We start from the raw sequence: 20989 nt of genomic DNA, 5'->3' as shown, positions 1-20989 counted from the left end.
CGCGGTGGTGGCGAGCGGCGGCGACGGCGGCTCTCGGGCACGAGGCGCAGAGCGAGAGAGAGGAGGGGAGAGGGGTACGGGGAAGAGATACGGGAGAGTGAGAGAGTTCGTGGGGCCGCGTGGCGTCGCGAGGGGGTCGGGGAGGCTGCCACGGCGAAGCAGGAGGTGGCCGGCGTCGGCGCGCGTGCGTCTCGCCTCTGCCTACTGGCAGAGGAAGAAGAGGACAAGGGGGGAGGTGGGCTGGGCCTCACAGGTGGGCTGCACAGGGGGGGCTGGGCCAGCACAGGTGAGCGCCAGGTAATTCCCTTCTCTTTTCTTCTTTTTCTGTTTTTCTATTTTTTTGTAGTTTGTTTTGATTTAGTTTAGCAACTAAATCATTTAAATAAATTCTGTAGATTTTTATGTGGCTTGCTAAAATATATACAGAGCCACTCACAAGCCTCCAGAATTATTGGAGTCATATTTAATATGAATTAAATATAAATCCAAAGCAAATAGTTATTGGATTAATTCAAATGGCACAAAATAAATAACTCTGAGATACCAAAAATATTGTTTTGAGTTTTACCTCTTTGCAATATTTTCAGAGACTAAGAGGAACATTTTCTTGGACACATTTGAGAAGATTTAATTGTTGGTTATTTTTAGAGGTTTCTGAGGCTTTGAAAACTCCTCAATTCAAATTTCATTTGAGTTTAAACATGATGCAGCAACCAAGCTAGTCCATGGCCAGGGTAAAGCTAGGGATGTGACAATCGCGCCAGTTGATGTGTCTCGACGTCTGCGACACGCCGCCGTGCCGTCCCCATTGTCTCTCCCTCTCTCTCCCCTCCTGCAGCGCGTGCCCGACGCCGCCCGGCTCGGCCAATGGCCGGCCTCACACGCGCGGGCGCCAGAACCCTCCCCCGCTCTCTCTCCTCCTCCCTGGCGCCCTACTCCATCCCCACGAACACCGTGGACAGCTCCAACTCCTCTCCCACGGCCTCCAGAGCCGATCCCGCGGGCGCCCGTAGGCCACGCCTACGGTGAACCGCGGCCAGCCCATATAAGGCGCCCCCGAGCCTCTCTCTTCCTCCCTGTCGCCCCTCCACACACCCAATCGGCCTCCCGCACCACTCCTCCCTCTCCAGAACCACCCGAGCTCGAGATCGAGCTCGAGCTCCGCCGCCTCGGCTCGTCGGCGTCCGCGCGGTACAGGCCTTCTCCGCCCCAGCTCTCTCTCGATCTGGAACCGCGAGGCGCCACTGATTCTTTCCCCCCTCGTTTCCCCTTGTTTTGCAGCCGGAACCGGCCGGAGCCACTGACGCCGAAGCGCCTCCGCCGCGGGACCTCGTCGCCGGCGAAGCAGGCCACTCCGGCGACCGTCTCCACCACCACCAGAACCGCGACTCGCTCCTGAGTCCAACGGTAGCCTCCGCGCCCCTTCCCGTGCCCTGTATCGCCGCCGGCGAGCTCGCCGTCGCCTCTGGCCGGAGGTAGACGACGGCCGCCGTGGGGCCGGCCCGTCAGCCACACGCCCTGACGGGTGGGATCCACCCGTCAGGTTTAAAACGTGCGCGCGCGCGCGCACCGATCCGCCGTCGGCCGAAGGCGTATTCAGCCTTTACGCCTTCGACGTGGCGGCCGCGTGGGCTGGGTTTCCCCCCTGGGCCTGCTGCTGCTGTGGCCTCTCTGGCCCAGTGGCACAGCGCCGTTTTTCTTTTTCCTTTTCTGTATTATTTCCAAATATTCCACAGGACAGAATATTAATCCAAATGCATTGATTCCAATTTCTAAATTCCTAGAATATTGCAACCTATTTAATGGTGCAACTTTCACTCAAATCCAACCACCTTTTCTTCTCTGTAAATATTTAAATGTGGTTTTTAGCATTTAAATAGGCCTTTGAAAATCCATAACTCCTATTTTGCTGCTCCAAAACCAAAACCAAAAGTTGTCCCCTTCCTAGCCTTCCTCCTAGTATTTTACAAAAATAAGTTGACATTTTTGTGAGCACTTTGACTTTTCTGTTTTTATTATTGCCTTATTTTCCCGTTGTTTTCTTGCGACGTTAGATCCCGTATTTGACGAGGTAGCTGAGGAAGAAGGAGGAGCAGGGCCTGAAGACTTTGAAGATCAAGCCAACCAAGGCAAGCAGCCCTTTGACCATGACTATGATACCCCTTTATATGCATGACATTTTTAGCTCTTTATTGTTGATGCATCGGAATCATGATGAGATGGTGAACCACGTGGGTTGGTTGCCACGATTACTTCCTCGTTGATACTTGCAGTGTGCATGGCCCTACCTTCTTATGAGGGTTATGCCGGTGGGAGTAGATAGGATGCAAATGTAGATGCTACGCAAATGGGGTGGGTTTGTGCATGGTGAAGGAGGCAATGTGATTTCAAAAGTCTTTTCGAAAACCCCGTCGGGTGCCACCTATGCCCGAGGGAGATGATGAGATGGGTGACCACTTGATGACGAAGTGGTGTGCCAAGGAAGGTGTGTGTTGTTTTCAAAACGGATTGGTCGGAGTTGCGACCGTTATTCCAACCTTACAAGCGCGACCACTCTACCCTTATATGGGAAAGGGCATTATTGAGTACCTAGACCGATACTAGCTTGGAGCCCGCATTACTAGTGACGGGGGAGAGTTGGTTCTCTCTCTTGGGACGGGGTCGTGCCAGGTAGGGCGGCCATGACTGTTTTCACAGGGCACCGGACACACCGTTGGTACCCCGTGCTTGTGGTATGTGATGAAAATGGGAGCGAGGCTCCACAACTTTATGATGTGAAATGTTCGGCACGGGGGTTACTACCAATCGAGTGGACTCCATGTTAGTGTCGTCTAGGGAAAGGTAGTGATCGGGTGCTTACCCCGGGTACTTGAGGTACCGCGGGTCGTGGATGACACGGAAGTTCCCCGGATCTAGTGGGTAAAGTGTGCAACCTCTGCAGAGTGTAAAACTATTCGAATAGCCGTGTCCACAGTCAAGGACAGTTGGGTAACCGCTCTTGGGCTACGTCCACTTGTTTTCAAACCCGGTGTGTGTGAGATGATGGTGTTGTCTTGGATCAAGTCAGAGGACTTGACACGATTGAGATGGGTTGGTGCCCTCTCTGTTTATGATAAATGGGTTGGTGCCCCTTTCTATTTATGTTGATATCTGTGACCAGATCTTATGGTTACTTGAATTCTCTTGATGCATGCTTTATAGGATGTTGAACATGTCCTGCACTCAAAACTATCTTTATGCAAAACTTTACCTATGTCATGCATTACTGTACCTTGAACCAAATCATGGGTTGCTTGCGAGTACATTCAAAGTACTCATTGGCTTGCCACTGGTTATTTAATTGACCAGGCATGGGAGAACCGGAGTTCGAAGAAGAGTTCTTTGGAGACGATCATGCGAACTAGGACGTTCCCAGTCAGAATGCCTGTAGGGTTAAGGCAGATGGCATGGGTTCTACTTATCGACGACGATTTCCGCTGCTATGTTTCATTTGATGTTCAGCCCTTAAGGCTTTATCGATGTAAGACTTGACCATGTTGGTCACTATTTGTGTAAGACGGTATGAATGGATGTAAGACTCTTGTTATTCAGCTTTTGTGTGTTCAGTGAGCATTGATCTCTGGGATCACTGTACACGTGCATTCGGCGATCACGACTTGCGAGTCGGGGTCCCCACATCGATGGTGCCGCTCGAAGTGTTGTCGCGCTCACCCGATGCGGGGTGAGGTGCACACCCTGTCTCCGCACCTCTGGGCGGCGCGACCGATGGAGCTCGGCTTGCACCAGAGTAGGTGTCGACGTTGTGTTTTTTGGTCACATCAGTGGGTTGAGCAGGGGGAAGCTAGGCGCCTCCAGGACCTGTTCCGGCAGGAACTTGATCAGCGACATGCTGAAGGGGTAGGGCCGCTACCGCGACCACTGCTACACCCGTAGCGGGAGGGTTATTGGCACCACTCGCCTCGCCGGCCCTGTCTGCTGCAGCCACAGCGCCCGTGGCCACGGGAAATGAGCCTTCAAGGAGGAAGGATGTGCTCCGGCTCCACTCTTCTTTTTTCGAGTCATGGATGACGAAAGTTGACGAAGATTGACGAGCCGACTACTGCTTCAGGTTCGCACAAGCGACACTCCCTACCTGGCGCACCAAAGATGTCGGCGTGGAAGCACGATCACCTATGGGGCAGGGGTGCCCCTTTGTGGTTCGGCATGGGGACGTCCGCATTGCAGAAAGAGTAGAAGCAACAGGGAATGTGTCAGGACCCCGATTCCAAGTCACATCGATCTAGCCGGTAACACCTCATATCACATTGCGGCCTCACGCACGGTATCCCCACGGGTGTCGCCTTACCATGGCCCGGGACCGTTTGCGCCTTTTGGCTCACGTATATGATAGTATCGCTAGCATCCATATGACAGAGAACCCGGGTCGACATGGCTAGTCGTGAACCCAAAGTGGCACAGACCTATGGAGACAGGCATACATGAATCACATCGAGCATGTCGGTCAACAACATGTGAATCCGGGCTGTAGCACTGGGCTAACAGGACTCCGAGGAACCCGGGCTGTAGCATGCTAGGCAGGACTCTGGATGTCACCGCGTGACATTTCCCCAAAGGGACAGACATAGGAACGAAGCGAAACACATGCCGGCCGGTCAAGTGTCCTGAGCAGTAGTGCTGGGCTACCAGGACTCTGGTGAACCGGGCTGTAGCGGACTACTATGGCTCGAGGAGCACTAGACTACATTTCCCCATAAGAGAGGCTGCCAAGGATAAACAACTAGATTGTCGGATCCCACACATACCAAGCATTTCAATCATACACACAATATGCTCGACATGTGCAAATACAACATGGCATCACAACAAAACTCTACAACTCAAGTACTTTATTTAAAGGCTCCAGAGAGCCATACATAACATGTTCATACAGGTAGGGGTCACATGACCCGACACTCAAGTCATACAAGAATACAAGCACGTGCGGAAGCAAATAGTCTGGGTATAGACACTAGAAAGAAAGAAGGCTTGTCGAAGCCAGTTTATCTACATAGGGCCCTCCATGGCCAGGATCACCACCTGGGTGGCAAGTTACTCATCGCCATCGAGGTCTACATAAAACACATCGGAGGGGGCGGTGTTGTCGTCTAAAAACAGTAATTAAAGCAAACATGAGTACAAAGGTACTCAACAAGTCTTACAACAGAACCTACTATACATGCTCATTCTCAAGAAGGTGGTGGAGTTATTGCAGCAAGCCAGCTTTGACTCTTGGCTAAGCTATCCTGCGAGACACTACTAGTAAAATAGTTTGCGCACACGAGTCCACTAATCACCAACACAATAATCCACCGGGGATCCTCCCTCGTCATCCTACGAGAGGGCCATCCTCGGTACTCACACTTATCTTGAGTCTTTTAGTAGTAACCATTAACTTATCTATGAATTGTATAGGCAACCAAGTAGTCCTTTACCACGGACGTGACTATTCGAATAGATGATGTTAACCCTGCAGGGGTGTACTTCTTCATACACGCTCTCACCACTTACCGTCGTTTACACGACATGTACTCGGCAACCTTCAAGCGGTAGCCCAACGAGGTTTCGTCCACGGCCTACCTAAACACTCAAGTCTCTAGTCTAGGTTTATCGCCAATCCAGGTTCCATCCGCAGGGAGTCCGGCCGAGGTTTCCACATACGACGCCGAACGATGTGAACAGGGTCCCGAGACGCCAAACGGGCGCCCGGCATACCCGACCACGGTGTATCTACCACATCATAGCCCACCCCTAGGGTCAGCGCTACGCACATCCGCCAACACATAACCTACAAACACCAGAAACTAATTGCAACTGCTAGACAGAGTACTAGGGTGATTAAGAAGCCAAGAGGGTCAATTAAGGATCCCAATGCATGGTAGTAGCTGATTCTTAAATCACACATACAGATCTCAATTCTTAGGGACGACCTCAATGAAACAACCCACCATGTACTCCTACATGGCCTCTCATCGATACCTTTACCAAATCATGTTCAACACATCTCTCACATTACCGCCATAATCATCTCACTCTAGCCCATCACCCAGATGAACCAGACTTGACACAATTCTAAGCATAGTAGGCATAGCAAGGTAGGAAACACATACATGGCTCAATCAAATCCTACACATGCTAGTGGGTTTCATCTAGTTACTGTGGCAATGACAGGTCATGCAGAGGATAAGGGTTCAACTACCGCAGCACACAGCAGTTTGAAACATTGTTGTGTTAATGTAGTAAGTGAGTGCAGAAGCGAGAACATGGGATTGTATCGATATGATCAATGGGGCTGCTTGCCTGATGGAGTGGTAGTAGGGTACTGCCCTTCAGCTAGATACTCGAGGATATCTTCGGAGGCAGAACCTACCACGAAAGACACCACAGTATATAATCAACACATGGCAATATGCAACAATATGATGCATGCTATGACATGGCAAAATGAGGTGTCCTGCCTAATGCAATGTGAAACAAGTTAAAATGGGTCCATTTGAATCAAAGATTCAAATGGAAGCTTAAGTTCTTATGCATTATAAGTGTATTATCTTGTTTCACCTAAACAGCATGGTTAAAGTGTTTTTTCATGCATTAAACCATTACAGATGGAAAGATTGAATTTTTCTGATCAATTTTCATATATAATTTGTTTGATTTGGAGCTATGGTTGATTTTCTATGATTTTCAGAAGTTTGGCTATTTTCTGGAATTTCCTATATAAGAATAAATCCAGAAAATAAATAATTGCGTCAGCACTACGTCACTGTGACGTCAGCGAGTCAAAGGCGCCAGCCCAGGTCAAACCTGACGGCTGGGACCCACACGTCAGTGAAACAACTAATTAACAGGGTTAAGTTAATACTAACTAAACTGTCAGTGGGGCCTGGGCCCGCATGTCACTGACCTTTTGGCTTAACTAAAAGTTAATTAGTGCTAAGCTAAAATTAGCAGGGCTCTGGGCCCACCTGTCATTGACCCAGGGGAGTTAAACCCCTGGTCAAATGAGGTCAACTCGCCGGCAGTTTGACGCCGGCGATGACAGACGCGGCGGAGGGCTTCGGAAAATGCCCACGGGCGACCATTTGCGCGGCGGAGAGGCTCTACATGACGAGGAGACTCGTCCGCGTCTAGTGGTTGTGGTGTTTGGGCTCGGGGTGGTCGGAAAAGGCGCCGGCGACGTGTTTGGCGGCGGCCGGAGCTCGGGTGAGCTCGGACTCATCGCTAGGGGGCACGGAGAGGCATGTGGTTTGGTGCATTGAGCTCCTGGGGTGCGGGTAAGTGCGGTGACGCGCTCGGTTTCGAGCTTACGCGTCTGTGGCCACGACGACGACATGGCCGGTGGAGCCGAGCTCTCGGCTGTGATGGCCAATGGGGTTAGGGGGCAGCTCGAGCGACGTGGCTAGGTGTCGGTTTACAAAAAGAGTAGTACACTTTTTGTACCCCTATAACTGTGCACGGGCAGTCTGAGCCATGGGCACCACCACATCAAGCAAGGCAAGGGAGGTGAGCCAGGGTAATACCGAAGCTCAAGAGAACTAGAACAACGCCAAGGCCAAGACCACGAAGAGCAAAGGGGACGAAGCGGACTCCCCCAGCAAGATCCTTGCTGGGAGACAGTTCTAGTAGCCCCGGCAAGACCCTTGCCGCGGCGACTCGTCCCGCGCCTACGGAGCAAATCACCCTTGAGTCCACTGCCCCCAAAGGGAAAGGATTCGGGAGACATCCCCGTGGCGGCATGCAGATCTTCGTGAAGACATCCAAGATCAGATACGCACTAAGGAGACGACAACCCTTGGCGGGGTCCTAGCTGAGGAAGACCACAAGGCCCCCGGCAAGCGCCTTGCCGGGGATGACAGAAGGCGCCTCGGCAAGACCCTTGTTGGGGCCCCGGCAAGGCGCTTCCCGGGGACACCCGCGGGGCCACCATCAGGCCCACGCCGACTAAACCTCCACCACCACATGCATGCAGCTGCCGACCCAACCAGCTGGGCAGGCACCTGCGTGGCGGCATGCAGATCTTAGTGAAGACCCACCACTTTGCCACCTCAGCTGCCTGCCTACCGACGTGGCATCTCAGGCATCGCTAGCCAGGGTGTGTGTCGACACAAGAAGGAGCGGCGACAGACGAGACAGGTTTCTCCCCCGTCCCTGATAAAGTAAGGACACCTAAGCAAGACGCATTAAATGCGCCTTGTCATGTAATGCGAGGGATAACCTCGCATCACACTACATGAAATATGTCAACTTGTGACCACCACTATTGGTCACTGAAAGGTCATGGTTTATCATTTGCGACCTTTTTGTGACCAAAAACAGAAGGTCAAAAGCTGTCGTTCATAGACTGACTATAGCGACCTTTCTTCTGGAATGGTCGAAGACGTTTATGACCAAAATATGTCTACTGTGGCGTTTTGGTCACTAGCAACCTCCCCAGGCCACGTAGGCATCCAGCGTGGCAATCTGACGTGGAACAAGATTCAGCCCGGTCCAATTCGATTTTCTACATGGGCCTAGCCCAACAATTCGGCCTTTTTAATGTATTTTTTTCCTGTGCTTTTATTAGCTCCATGGGTCTGGCCCAACAATTCAACCTTATTGATTTCTTTGTGTGACCCTTTTAACAGCATATTTTCTTTTTGATCATGTATTTTTCTGGGCCATTTCTTTGCTGGGCCTCTCATGTTTTTCCCTCAAAAATAATTGTCCAATATAACTTGGGCCTATCCCAGTTCCGAAAAAATGATCCAATACAAAAGAAGTTATTATGCCATTGACATTACAACACATCACACCACAAGCTATCTTGGGCAACGTGCAATGTTATTATATTACAACCATTCATTCCAGCAATACATATCTAAGATATCTTTACATCCCAGGAACAGTAACTGCCAAACAAAACTATTCTACAACAAAGAAAATTAAAACAAAAATTTAGATGCTAAGACATAACAGAAGTTCCTATTGTCCTCCTCCTTCCAACATTTGAAAACCTCATTCACCGGCAGTGATCAATCATGAGTGAGAAACTATATAGCAGAAAAAATGTTTAAATGATGCAAAAATAACAATCATTACACATAGTATTCGGGTACAAATTCATTAGTCATTCCACATGGTATGGCAGGTACAGATTCATCAGCCATTAGAGTAGATAATAACATCACTAGCAACAATTAATACGGCTTGGATCAAGTCTCAAGCATAATAGAGTACAGATTAGTCCAGTTTATACTCCTCTTTTAGAGGTACAGATTATAGCTAGTGGGAGCCGATGTCCAGGAGTATTTGCAAATGATACAACATCATGGAGTGGGATAACATGTTTAGCAGTACAGGTTATATAGTACGCAAGCAAGCAATTTGGCAAGCTATGTTGCAAGATAATTGTTGTGTCGCTAACAATCACCATGTAAGAATGCTTTGTTGTACTAATACATGCACATCAAGCGAGAGTGGTGTTCTATTCTTACCACATAGGCACAAGTGAGATGATGCCCGATTCGCCCTGCTTCTCCACAAGACTCGGCCAGGAGCACAAGAAAGTAGGTTGGTAACAAAATAGCAAGCCACACATAAAACTGTTATGCCCTGGACAACTACAGAGAAGAAAGCAAAAGTAACCAGAATAGTAGAGGTGTGGTGATCAAATATATAAACACTCCTAGCAGCTAATTATATTTAGGCATTGCTCATAATGAAGAGCAAAGTATTTTTATGGGGAGGAAAGGCTCCCAGCTTCACCACCCCCAGGATATGCATTCAAACAAGAATTTATTAGTGAAGAACAAAAAGAGCGGCTCCCCTGTTTTTTGCTGGAACTACAGTAGCCTAGCTTAGCTTCAAACAAGAATAACGAATTTGTAAGACATGTATGTCTGCCATAACCAAGCAAGCAGATTCAGTAGCTACTTAAACAAAATCCTAGTTCCGAATTCTATCATATATTAACGGTGACTAGATGAAGGCTATTGAGTAGTAGTAATATGCATCTACATCCACATAAGTTAGGCCCGGATAATTCCCTTGAAGACATTGTATTGACACTCACACATAGACATCTCAAGTCAAATTCTAACTGTATTTGTGGGTTTCAGCTAAAAAGGGCAACAACAACAATGAGCATCAACGTCACTGAAATACTAATAATCATGCTTGCTGCCTTTCCTAATGATCAGCTGGAGGTTGCTTCTCACCACACAAGTACCTGCCGCCATGCCACCTGCCCTGTACCGTGGTCACTCGGAGTTGCCGAACAGCCAAAGCACTTCGTGCTCCCGCTCGTCCCAGAAACTACAAGATGACTGAAAACAGTCAAATATTAAGATTCTTAATCATTCTGATATATATAACAAATATGTGATGCAAATTTGATAAAAAACGGTAAGAAATGCTACGTGAACACCGCTAGCGTGGGCTACTCCTACTCCTACTCTACTGTTGACCCAAAAACTGGGGGGGGGATACTTTGGAAACGTTGTATTGTTCCTGCTGATATGTTGAGTCGAGTTTCTGAAATGAATCATGTTTGGTTCATTCGATAAGGAACGAAGTCAAGCCATGTATGATGCCAATGCCTATCTATTCGCATGAACAAGTTAGCTTCCTGTAAAAATAAATAAGTGAATAGCTTCCTATCTAGTATAACCGGAGTAGTACAGAAGAAGTAAACCAAGTCGCTGATCGAACGACCGACGACTAAACAGGATGGAAAGCATGCATTGATTGAGGGCACAATGTCGCTACCAGTACCACGTCCGTACTCGATCGGTACTGCTGTATGATGGCCGAGTACCCCAACGACTGACAACGAGGTCGACGGAAAAAATTGAATCACCGACGGGCGAGCATGGATCGCATAATTTGCCCCGGAGTGCACGGCGGGAGACGGTGACTAGACTGGCGTATACGTACACAAAATTCCACATGAACAGATCTGACCTCGGCATCTGAGCGACTCAACAGCAGTGGTAGTGAAGGGGCGGATGCAAAATGCAACCTGTTCCGACTACACAAAGTTCAGCTACACTTGTAGGCACTTGACACCCCCCAACTACGTCTGTAAGCCCTGCTCTACAGTTCAATTGAAACTAACTCACATGCGCAAGAAAAAAAATACCTTGCATGTATTTATGCGTTGGCTTCTGGGGACTGCAACTACACAAAGACGAGGAGGGTGTCAACCGTTGCTGCACTGGAGGCACCATCAAGAAATAGACTCCAGCTCCTAACCTACGAATGAGATCCATCGAGCACTAACCAACTCTTGACCTCGACATCACTATCTAGTGCATATCACGAACAGATCTGACGCGGCAAGCGAGAACGAACCAAGGATAAAGGCGGGAGGGAGATGTATCTCATTTATTACCTGGGAGAGACGCCCGGTGCCAGTCGCCGGTCGCGGTCGCAGTCGCCGGAGCCGAGGGAGCCGATGGCGCTGTCCCGTCCTGGTGGCCGGAGACCCTAGACAGGCCACGCGCGCATCGGGTCCGGCCGGATTGATGGAGCGCCGTGCTCGTCGGCGACCAAGACAGTCGTGGTTGCTGGCCGGCCACGCCTCTATGTCCGGCGAACTCGAGGTGGGCGGTGGAGAGCAGGGCCGATCGAGATCACAGAGGGAGGGAGAGGGTTGGGGGTGGCGGGTGTGGGTGCATGGGGGCTGAGGGGGTGAGGGAGATGGATCCATGAGGCCCGCTGCCATGGCTTTCTGATCCGCACGCCCGTCGCCGTGGTTTTGGATCTGCGGTAAGGGAAGAGGATGGCGATGGCGGCGGCGGTGTATGGATCTGGGAGAGAGAGGAGGGGAAGTTGTGCGGGGGATGAGTGGTGTGCGGGGAGAGTGGGTGGGTGTGGGTGGGTTAGAGGGTGGACGTTGGATCCATCCGCCGTGGACGGCTCAGATTTCATTGAGAGGGGCGATCCGCGTGAGAGATCCTGATTGGTTCGATATTTTTGTCATTTAAAATAGTTTCTAAGTGCTAAAACATAGTAACATGTGAAGCAACTACCCATATTATTTTGCAAAATGGCACCACTAAAATTTTCACTCAAATTATACCACATTTTATGAATGATCACCAACTTTAATGCATTTCCAATCTTTATACCTATTTTTGGCCATTTAAATGGGTTCCTTCCGAATCAGCTAGGAGTGGGTCAAATTTGAACTACACCTACTTCATATCTTGCTCGTTATTTTTTACATAAATCATTTTAAGATACACAAGTATATATTTCATCAGAGATGCGCCAATAGTTTTGCAAGATTCCACACATAGATACAAATGGTCAAGCCCACCGTTTTGACCGCATTTTGAAACGGGCATAAAAAATTCAAAAAAATCAAAAAATTGGAAAACCTTTGCATTGTGTCATTATATGTGACCATGTTTTGAGGAAAAATAATAAACTTGTAATACAGAAATTTATTTAAAAAAGTGTTCTCAGAAATGAGCTGTCATGCGTGAAGATTCATGGCTTTCAAGCCAAATGATCAATCTTATGGCCACATTCATGGCATAGTTTGTTCAAATGACCTCATATTGTGCACAAGGGTGCATCTTGGAATTCCAAACAATGTTTCCTAAGGGAGTTTTCACTTTCATTGCACAAAAGAGCCATTTTCCATTTTTCAAGTGCCCAAAAGGAGGTTTTTTTGTGAAGGACCTCCCAAATAATTGTTGCAAACTTGGACCAGATAATTTTTATAAAATACTAGGCCATATTTAATGCATAGTTGACCAAATGGTTGGGTTTCAAAAGATTCGATCCACCTCTGGTAAAAAAGACAAATTTCTGCCAATTCAGGAGGAAGCGGGTCAAATTTGAACTGCAGCTGCCACATAGTTTTCTTTTTATTTTTTCTAAAAATCATTTTTAGGAAAAAAAGTATCTATTTTATCAAAGAAACACCAAAAAAAATTCCAAGATTCAACAACTAGCTAGGAAGGGTCATTCCCGCCATTTTGACCGCATTTTGAAACGGGCATAAAAAATTCAAAAAAATCAAAAAAATGGAAAACCTTCGCATTGTGTCATTATATGTGACCAAGTTTCCAGGAAAAATAATAAACTTGTAATACGACAATTATTTTAAAAAAGTGTTCTAAAAAATGAGCTGTCATGCGTGAAGATTCATGGCTTTCAAGCCAAATGATTAATCTTATGGCCACATTCATGGCATAGTTTGTTCAAATGATCTCATATTGTGCACAAGCGTGCATCTTGGAATGGCAAACAACGTTGCCTAAGGAAGTTTTCATTTTCTGTGCACGGAAAATTCATTTTCCATTTTCCGAGTGCCTGAAATGAGGTTTTTTTGTGAAGGACCTCCCAAATAATTGTTGCAAAATTGGACCAAATCAATTTTCTAAAATACTAGGCCATATTTAATGCACAATTGACAAAATGGTTGGGTGTCAAAAGTTTTGATCCACCTCTGGTGAAAAAGACAAATTCCTGCCGATTCAGTAGGAAGCGGGTCAAATTTGAACTGCAACTGTCTCATAGTTTGCTATTTATTTTTTCAAAAAATAATTTCTAGTTACATAAGTACCTATTTAATCATAAATACATGGTTTGGTGGCGATACGTCGAGGTTTGGACAGTGGTCGAGGGCCCCAACTCTAGAGTGCGTAAACTCGCATGCCGCCGCGTGCTCATCGCGTAACCATGGCGTTGCCATGTGTTCTGGGCGGCCTAGGCATGTCTAGTGGGTTGGGCACTCCCCAGGTAGGTGCTAGGGAGAAAATTACAACATAATATTCTCACAAAGAGACTGATAGATGTTCAAACATCAATTAGCAGCCAAGTGTTTGATTAGCGGTACGGAAAATGTACATGGCTAATGGGAGTGAGTTTTGGCTGAGGATGATCAGTTACTAAGAAGACCGTCTTCACAAATTTTTAGCTCAAAAGGAGGAGTCTAGGTGGTACTTTCTTTGCAAACTACCACACTGGACATAAATACAGATGTTGAAGCTCGGCTCAAAATGATGAATGGATTGAGCTGGCATTTGGTGGAGGATGGTTATTTGGGCATAGGAAAGCACTGTAGAAAATGGATACTATTTGGACATGCCAAAGTGGTACTTCCTTCACAAACTGTTGTTCTAAACAGAATAGGAAAATGAATATTTTTGAATTATTTTTGAACTAGGCAAGGAAGGTTCTTACATATTTGACGAAGATATGACCCAAAGAATTTATGAGATTTTTTTGGAAATTTTGGGAATGACAGAAATATAGGTTGCTTCACAACCTAGGGCAAAAACTGCCACATGGACATGACACATAGGCATAACTGATGAGGTGGCGCCTAGTCATAGCAACCCACCACAATTTACAAGGCTATGACCATCTACATTGGTCGTTAACAACTAGAAATAAGGCAGCGGACTAGCGCTATTTGCTTTAGACCATTTTATGTAAGGAAATTACGACCTTTCTGACCAAAATGGTCGTTATGGTTTAGGGTTTAGAGCCCCCCAGACAGCTTTTGACCAATTGGTCTAAAATGGTCATAAATTTATGACCAATTCTTCGAGGGTCACTGACAGAAGGTCATAAGTTGACATATTTCTTGTAGTGTCACTGTACCCTTTCCACCTCCTGTGTGCCATTGTGGCAACCCCTTTTTTCTATAAAAGGAGGCCCGAGGCGACCAGGAGAAGGATTCGGCTTTTTGGAGCTCCTCATGCCCCATAGCTAGCTCAACAACACAGATATACAATCCACCAAAGCAGGAGTAGGGTTTTATGCATCCTCGTGGCCCGAACCTGGATAAACGAACCGTGTGCTACCTGTTAGATCCGCTCTTCTCACGACCCCGCACCCCGCTAACCACAGTAGGGATTCTTGTGATCCCATAGGTTTCATTCCCACCGACATCTCTGGCACGCCGGGTAGGGGGCGCAGTTTTGATAATCGGCTTTAGCAGTTAGTTTGGCGCTTCTTCATCATCATGGCGCCCAAGAAGAATATGACGGTGGCGGTTGGCCAGTCGGAAGCCAGATAGCCCGTCCCGACGCGGGCGAGCAGTGGACCGGTCGCAGAAAGGACCCGGGGCGCTGCTCGCGAACACCAACACCATCCCAGCAGCCGGAGTTTGGGAGGCGGTGATGTTTGTGCTCCTGGTAACGGGCCACACGTCGCCAAATCCAAAGGCGGAGCCAAGCCCTTCACGGGTGGAGAGGAGCCTTCCAGGGTCATCGCCGCCCCGCCCGAAGGCGGCGCAAGGGCCTCCAAGACTCCCACACCGGCGCCAATAGCGCGCTCCTCCCAAGCAGCGGGGGACGAATGGCGTAATCACGCTGAAGATCCCGGGCGTCGCCGCGGGAAGAGCCTCGAGCGCCACTCCCGGGACGTAGAAGACCTGCCCACTCGCCGAGGCGCTGGTGAAAATGGCATGCGACCGCGGGGTCATGATAGAGCTCCTTCTGACATGGTCAGAAGTCGAAGCGCATCGTGATCCGTGTAGGTTTCGCTGCCATCGACGCCAGCAGAGGCCCTGGCGCGCGTAGTTACTCCTCGATTTTCCTCCCACTATGGGGAAACTCGAAGAATGGAGAGCCACTATCCGAAGCCTTGTTGCGGTGGCCAACAAAGACGAACCAAGTCCGGTGAGGCCCCCGGGTCGACGCTCCGATGGAGTCCCGCGGACTAGTGGCGGAAAAGCCGGCGGCGCCGCGACCATGGTGCATTCACCTCTTCCCCATCTGGTACCGCGGACGCCGGCTCATCGCGACGTCGCGGGCGACGACATCTCCATAGCATCGTCGGACCCGCGGACCCACTGTGACCAGCACCAAGTTCTTCGGGAACGAGCGCATGAAGACGTTCAAACCACTATCGAGCGCCGACGCGGAGCGCGCCACCAGTCAGACAGGCGAGTAGGGCCTGCTGTGAACCACCCGGCCCCGGAGAGCCCTGGAGGCTTACCTTACGAGGTAGGTTGTCCGGCTTTTACCCGTGAGCTGCAGCAGTTCCAGTGGCCCACACACCGCACCTTCAAACCTGACGTTGGCGAAAAGTACAACGGCAAGACTCACCCGTCTGAGTTCCTCAGCATCTACACCATCGTGATGCAAGCCACCAGAGCCCGCGACGATAAGGTTCTTGCGGATTACTTTCCATTGGCTCTTAAACCCAATGCCATGTCGTGGTTGATGCACTTGCCGGTAGACTCTATTTCCTCCTGGTCGGATTTGTGCCATGAGTTTGTGGGCGCCTTTACTGGAGGTCACCAAGCCCATGGCCAAGCAAGCGACCTGCATGTCATTCCCTAGAAGGGAGGCGAGAGTCTGCGCAAGTATATACAGAGGTTCAGCCGAGTACAGTACAATATCCCTGATGTTCACCCTACCACCATCATCAGCGCGTTCCATCAGAACGTGCGTAACTGCAAGATGCGCAAAGAACTAGCAATTAACAAGGTGAAAGATGTGGCAGAACTCTATGTTCTTGCTGACAGATGTGCCCGAGCTGAAGAGGGAAGGAAGTACCCCGGCGAAGATGCCGGCGTGGAAACCGACTCCTCAGATGAGGATACTGCCGCCCCAGCGAAGAAAGGCCGGCGCCGCAACAGGAAGCGCAAAGATAAGGCTGTGCTTGCCGTCGAGGGATCTGATGATGCCGACTCTGCCAAGAAAACCAAGGCAGATGATGCCGGCAAGGAAATTACCGGATGTGTCGCCTGCCGGGCCTTGGCAGCTGCCGAGAAGCCAGGAAACTCCGACAAGCAATACTGCAAGATCCATCGCACCAAAGGCCATGATCTCCAGAACTGCCGACAGCTTGAGCTCCTTGCTGAGAAGCAGAGGGATGAATATGAGAGGCGGGACAAGGAGAAAGGCTAGGACGGTGCTGAGGGGTCCGGCAAGAAGCGTAATGGCCAGGCGGGCCGTCGCGGCAAAGATAAACAGCAGGAGAGGCCCACCCAGGGCTGTGACAAAAAGCCAGAAGACAATGATCACGAAGAGGACGATGAGTCTGGTGACCAAGAATTTCACAAAGCTACAGAGGCCATGTGCGTCGATGGCGGCGCCTCGCTGCATACCTCTCACCGCTAGCTTAAACAGTGGGCGCGTGAGATTACAGCGGTGGAACCATCGTTTGATGCCCAAAGGCCGCTGAAGTGGTCCAGCAAACCTATCATTTTTGACATTGAGGATCACCCTGATCGCACTACTGCAGTCGGGTGCTTGCCATTGTTGGTTTCACCAACAATACGCAACCTCAAGGTGACAGAGATGCTAGTCGATGGCAGGGCCGGTCTGAACTTAATCTCGCCTGCCGTGATCGAGAAATTGCAGATTCCTGATGAAGACCTTGAAGAGACAGGCACGTTTCAGGGGGTCAACCTGGGAAGAAGTCAACCAAAGGGAAAGGTCACGTTGCCCGTGACTTTTGGGAGTGATCTGAACTACAGGAAAGAAAGGATTGTGTTCGACGTTGCCAAGATCCCCTTGCCTTACAACGGGATCCTTGGCCGCCCAGCGCTGGCCAAGTTCATGGCGGCGTCACATTATGCCTACAACACCCTGAATATGCCGGGGCCTTTGACGATCATCACCGTCCCGTCAGACAAGAAGGATGCGCTAATTTGCGCTGACCAACTCTACCAACAAGCAGTTGCAGCAGCCGCCACTACTAAGGCGCTTGCTCCTTCCGCTGGAGCCCCGGGAAGGCGAAAGAAGAAGACTGGTGAGACCTCAGGCACCCACTCCAGCAAGTGCACCTCTTCGGAGTGTAGCGCTCCCGTCGAGGACGTGCCAGAGAGCTCCGCCGACAGAAACAAGAAGTCCAGGGCCACACCGCCAGGAACCAAGAAGGTTTCTGTCAAGGAGGACAGCACGAGAGGAGCTTTCACCATAAGCTCCACCCATGATGAAAACTAGGAAGACGCGCTCGTCACCTTCCTGCAGGCGAATGTCGATGTGTTTGCATGGCAAGCATCCGACATCCCCGACGTTCCCAGGAAGGTGATTGAGCACCACCTTGCTGTCTGCCCTCATGCGCGGCCCGTCAAGTAGAAGGTCAGAAAGCAAGCTTTGGAACGACAAGAGTTCATCACAGAGGAGATCCGGAAATTGGAAGCAGCGGGTTTGGTAAGAGGAGTGCTCCATCCAACGTGGTTGGCCAATCCGGTGGTAGTGTGCAAGGCAAATGGGAAGTGGAGGCTGTGTATTGATTACACAGATATTAATAAGGCTTTCCCAAAGACCCCTTCCTGTTGCCGCGCATCGACCAGATTGTTGACTCCATAGCTGGGTGTGATCTGTTGTCATTCCTTGATGCCTACTCCGGCTACCACCAGATCTTCATGACAAGGGAAGATGAAGAGAAAACGGCATTCATCACCCCATGTGGTACGTATTGCTTTATACGGATGCCTTTCGGGTTGAAGAGTGCTGGTTCAATGTTTGCAAGGGCGGTCCAGATTGGTTTTGAACCCCAGCTCCATAGTAATATGGAGGCTTATATGGATGATATAGTGGTCAAAACCAAGAACAGGGCAACCCTCATATCAGATTTAGAAGAAACATTTGCAAACCTACGCAAGATCAATCTCAAGATGAACCCTGAGAAGTGCGTCTTCGGCGTCCCGTCTGGCAAGCTTCTCGGGTTCTTTGTGTCACAGCGTGGGATAGAGGCCAATCCGGACAAGATCAAAGCTATAGAGCAGATTGAAGCGCCCAAGCGAGTCAAGGATGTGCGTCGGCTTGCTGGTTGCGTTGCCGCCATGAGCAGGTTCATTTCCAAGTCCGCTGAGCGCACCCTTCCCTTTTCCAAGATTTTGAAAAAGGTGGGCCCGATGGAGTGGATGCCAGAAGCCGAAGCAGCATTGCAAGATTTGAAGAGGTACCTCTCCTCTGCGCCGATACTAGTTGCGCCTAGGCCACAGGAACCGTTGCTGCTATACATGGCGGCAACGAACCAGGTGGTCAGCGCCGCACTAGTGGCACAGAGAGAAATTGATGATGAGGTAATAGCAGCGACGGAGCTCGATGCCACCGATGCTGAGACAACGCAGCCAATTGAAGCGTCGCCGAAGAAGAAAATGATGCAGCACCCGGTCTACTCTGTTAGTTCCCTCTTGCAGGGGGCTAATCGAGGTACTCCGGTGTGAAGAAACTGCTCTTTGGCCTTCTTACGGCCTTGAGGAAGCTGCGTCACTACTTCCAGGCGCACGAAATCACTATTGTCACTCGCCTCCCTCTGCAACGGATATTGCACAATCGAGACGCAACGGGAAGGATCGTGGAGTGGGCATTGGAACTGTCCAGCTTTGGCCTCAAGTTTGAGAGTACCTCGACGATTCACAGCCGAGTCCTGGCGGAGTTCGTTGCAGAATGGACCGCGACGCCTGACGAAGAAACCCAAGAGACTGCTCTCCCCGGCAAGGAGGCAAGTTGCGACTGGATCATGTACTTTGATGGAGCTTTCTCCTTACAAGGCATCGGGGCTGGCGTACTACTTGTTGCACCCACCGGAGAGCACCTCAAGTACGTGATCCAGATGCACTTCCCCAGGGAGGTGTCAACAAACAATACGGCTGAGTACGAAGGGCTGCTTGCCGGTCTTAGGATCACGGCGGACCTCGGAATCAAGAAACTCGTCGTCAGAGGAGACTCGCAGCTTGTGGTCAAGCAAGTCAACAAGGATTACCAAAGCCCATTGATGAAGGCCTATTTCGATGAAGTGAGAAAGCTGGAAGAGCGTTTTGACGGTATACAGGCAGAATACGTTCCCCGAGCGGAGAATGATATCGCCGATTACCTGTCAAAACGCGCTGCCCTCAAGCTACCTGTGGAACCAGGTACCTTTGTGCTTCGGCTAACTCAGCCATCCGTTGATCCGTCAACAGAGCAGAACAAGAGGAGAAAATCAGGGCCCGGCAAGTATTTCCCGCCGAGCTCCCCGGAGCCGCCGACAAGGATGTTGCCGGAGACACTGAGCCCGCCATGGGACGGCTAGCTCCGACAGAGCATCAAGCTCTTGCCGTCGAGACAGCCGCTCCTGTAGCGGAGGAAATGCCTTTAGTCCTCGCCGTCGAGCCCAGGCTCCAGCGTGGGCACAACATACCGTCCGATTCCTCCAAACAGGGGAACTTCCCGAGGAGCAGGAAGAAGCAGAAAAAGTAGCCCGTCGCTCTACTATGTACCAGTTCGTCGATGACGTCCTGTAGAGAAAGAGGCCGAACAGCGTGAAATTGAAGTGTATCCCTTGAGAGGAAGGACTGGGGCTGTTGGTAGAGATACATGGAGGCATATGTGGATCCCACATCGGGTCAAGGGCCCTTGCCGGCAAAGCATTTCGGTAAGGCTTCTTCTGGCCCACCGCCCTCCAGGATGCGATGACACTAGTCCCCAGATGTGAAGTGTGTCAGTTCCATTCAAAGAAGCTTCATCAGCCAGCTCAAGCCCTTCAAACCATTCGTCTCTCCTGACCTTTCTCGGTCTGGGGGCTCGACATACTGGGCCCTTTCCCCCACGTTGTCGGGGGCTTTCAGTACTTGTACGTTGCAATCGACAAGTTCACAAAGTGGCCAGAAGTGGAAGCAGTGAGGAAGGTCACAGCACAGTCAGCCGTCAAGTTCTTCAAAGGACTGGTGTGCCATTTTGGTGTACCCAATCGGGTTATCACCGACAACGGCACGCCGTTCACAAGCCACACTTTCATGCAATATATTCAAGACCTTGGCAGCAAGGTCTGTTTCGCTTCCGTTGTTCACCCACAAAGCAATGGTCAAGCTGAGAGGGCAAATGCTGAAGTACTGCGAGGCCTGAGGACAAAGACCTTTGACAGACTGTGCAAGAGTGGAAGGCGCTGGATTGATGAATTGCCGGCGGTTCTTTGGTCAATCAGAACGACACCAAATCGAGCCATCGGCCAGACACCCTTTGCCCTGGTATACAGGGCAGAAGCAGTTCTCCCCACGGAACTCATA

The sequence above is a fragment of the Triticum aestivum genome, chromosome 7A (assembly GCF_018294505.1).
Source record: "Triticum aestivum cultivar Chinese Spring chromosome 7A, IWGSC CS RefSeq v2.1, whole genome shotgun sequence".
NCBI lineage: Eukaryota > Viridiplantae > Streptophyta > Magnoliopsida > Poales > Poaceae > Triticum > Triticum aestivum.
This window is presented reverse-complemented; position numbering follows the sequence as displayed.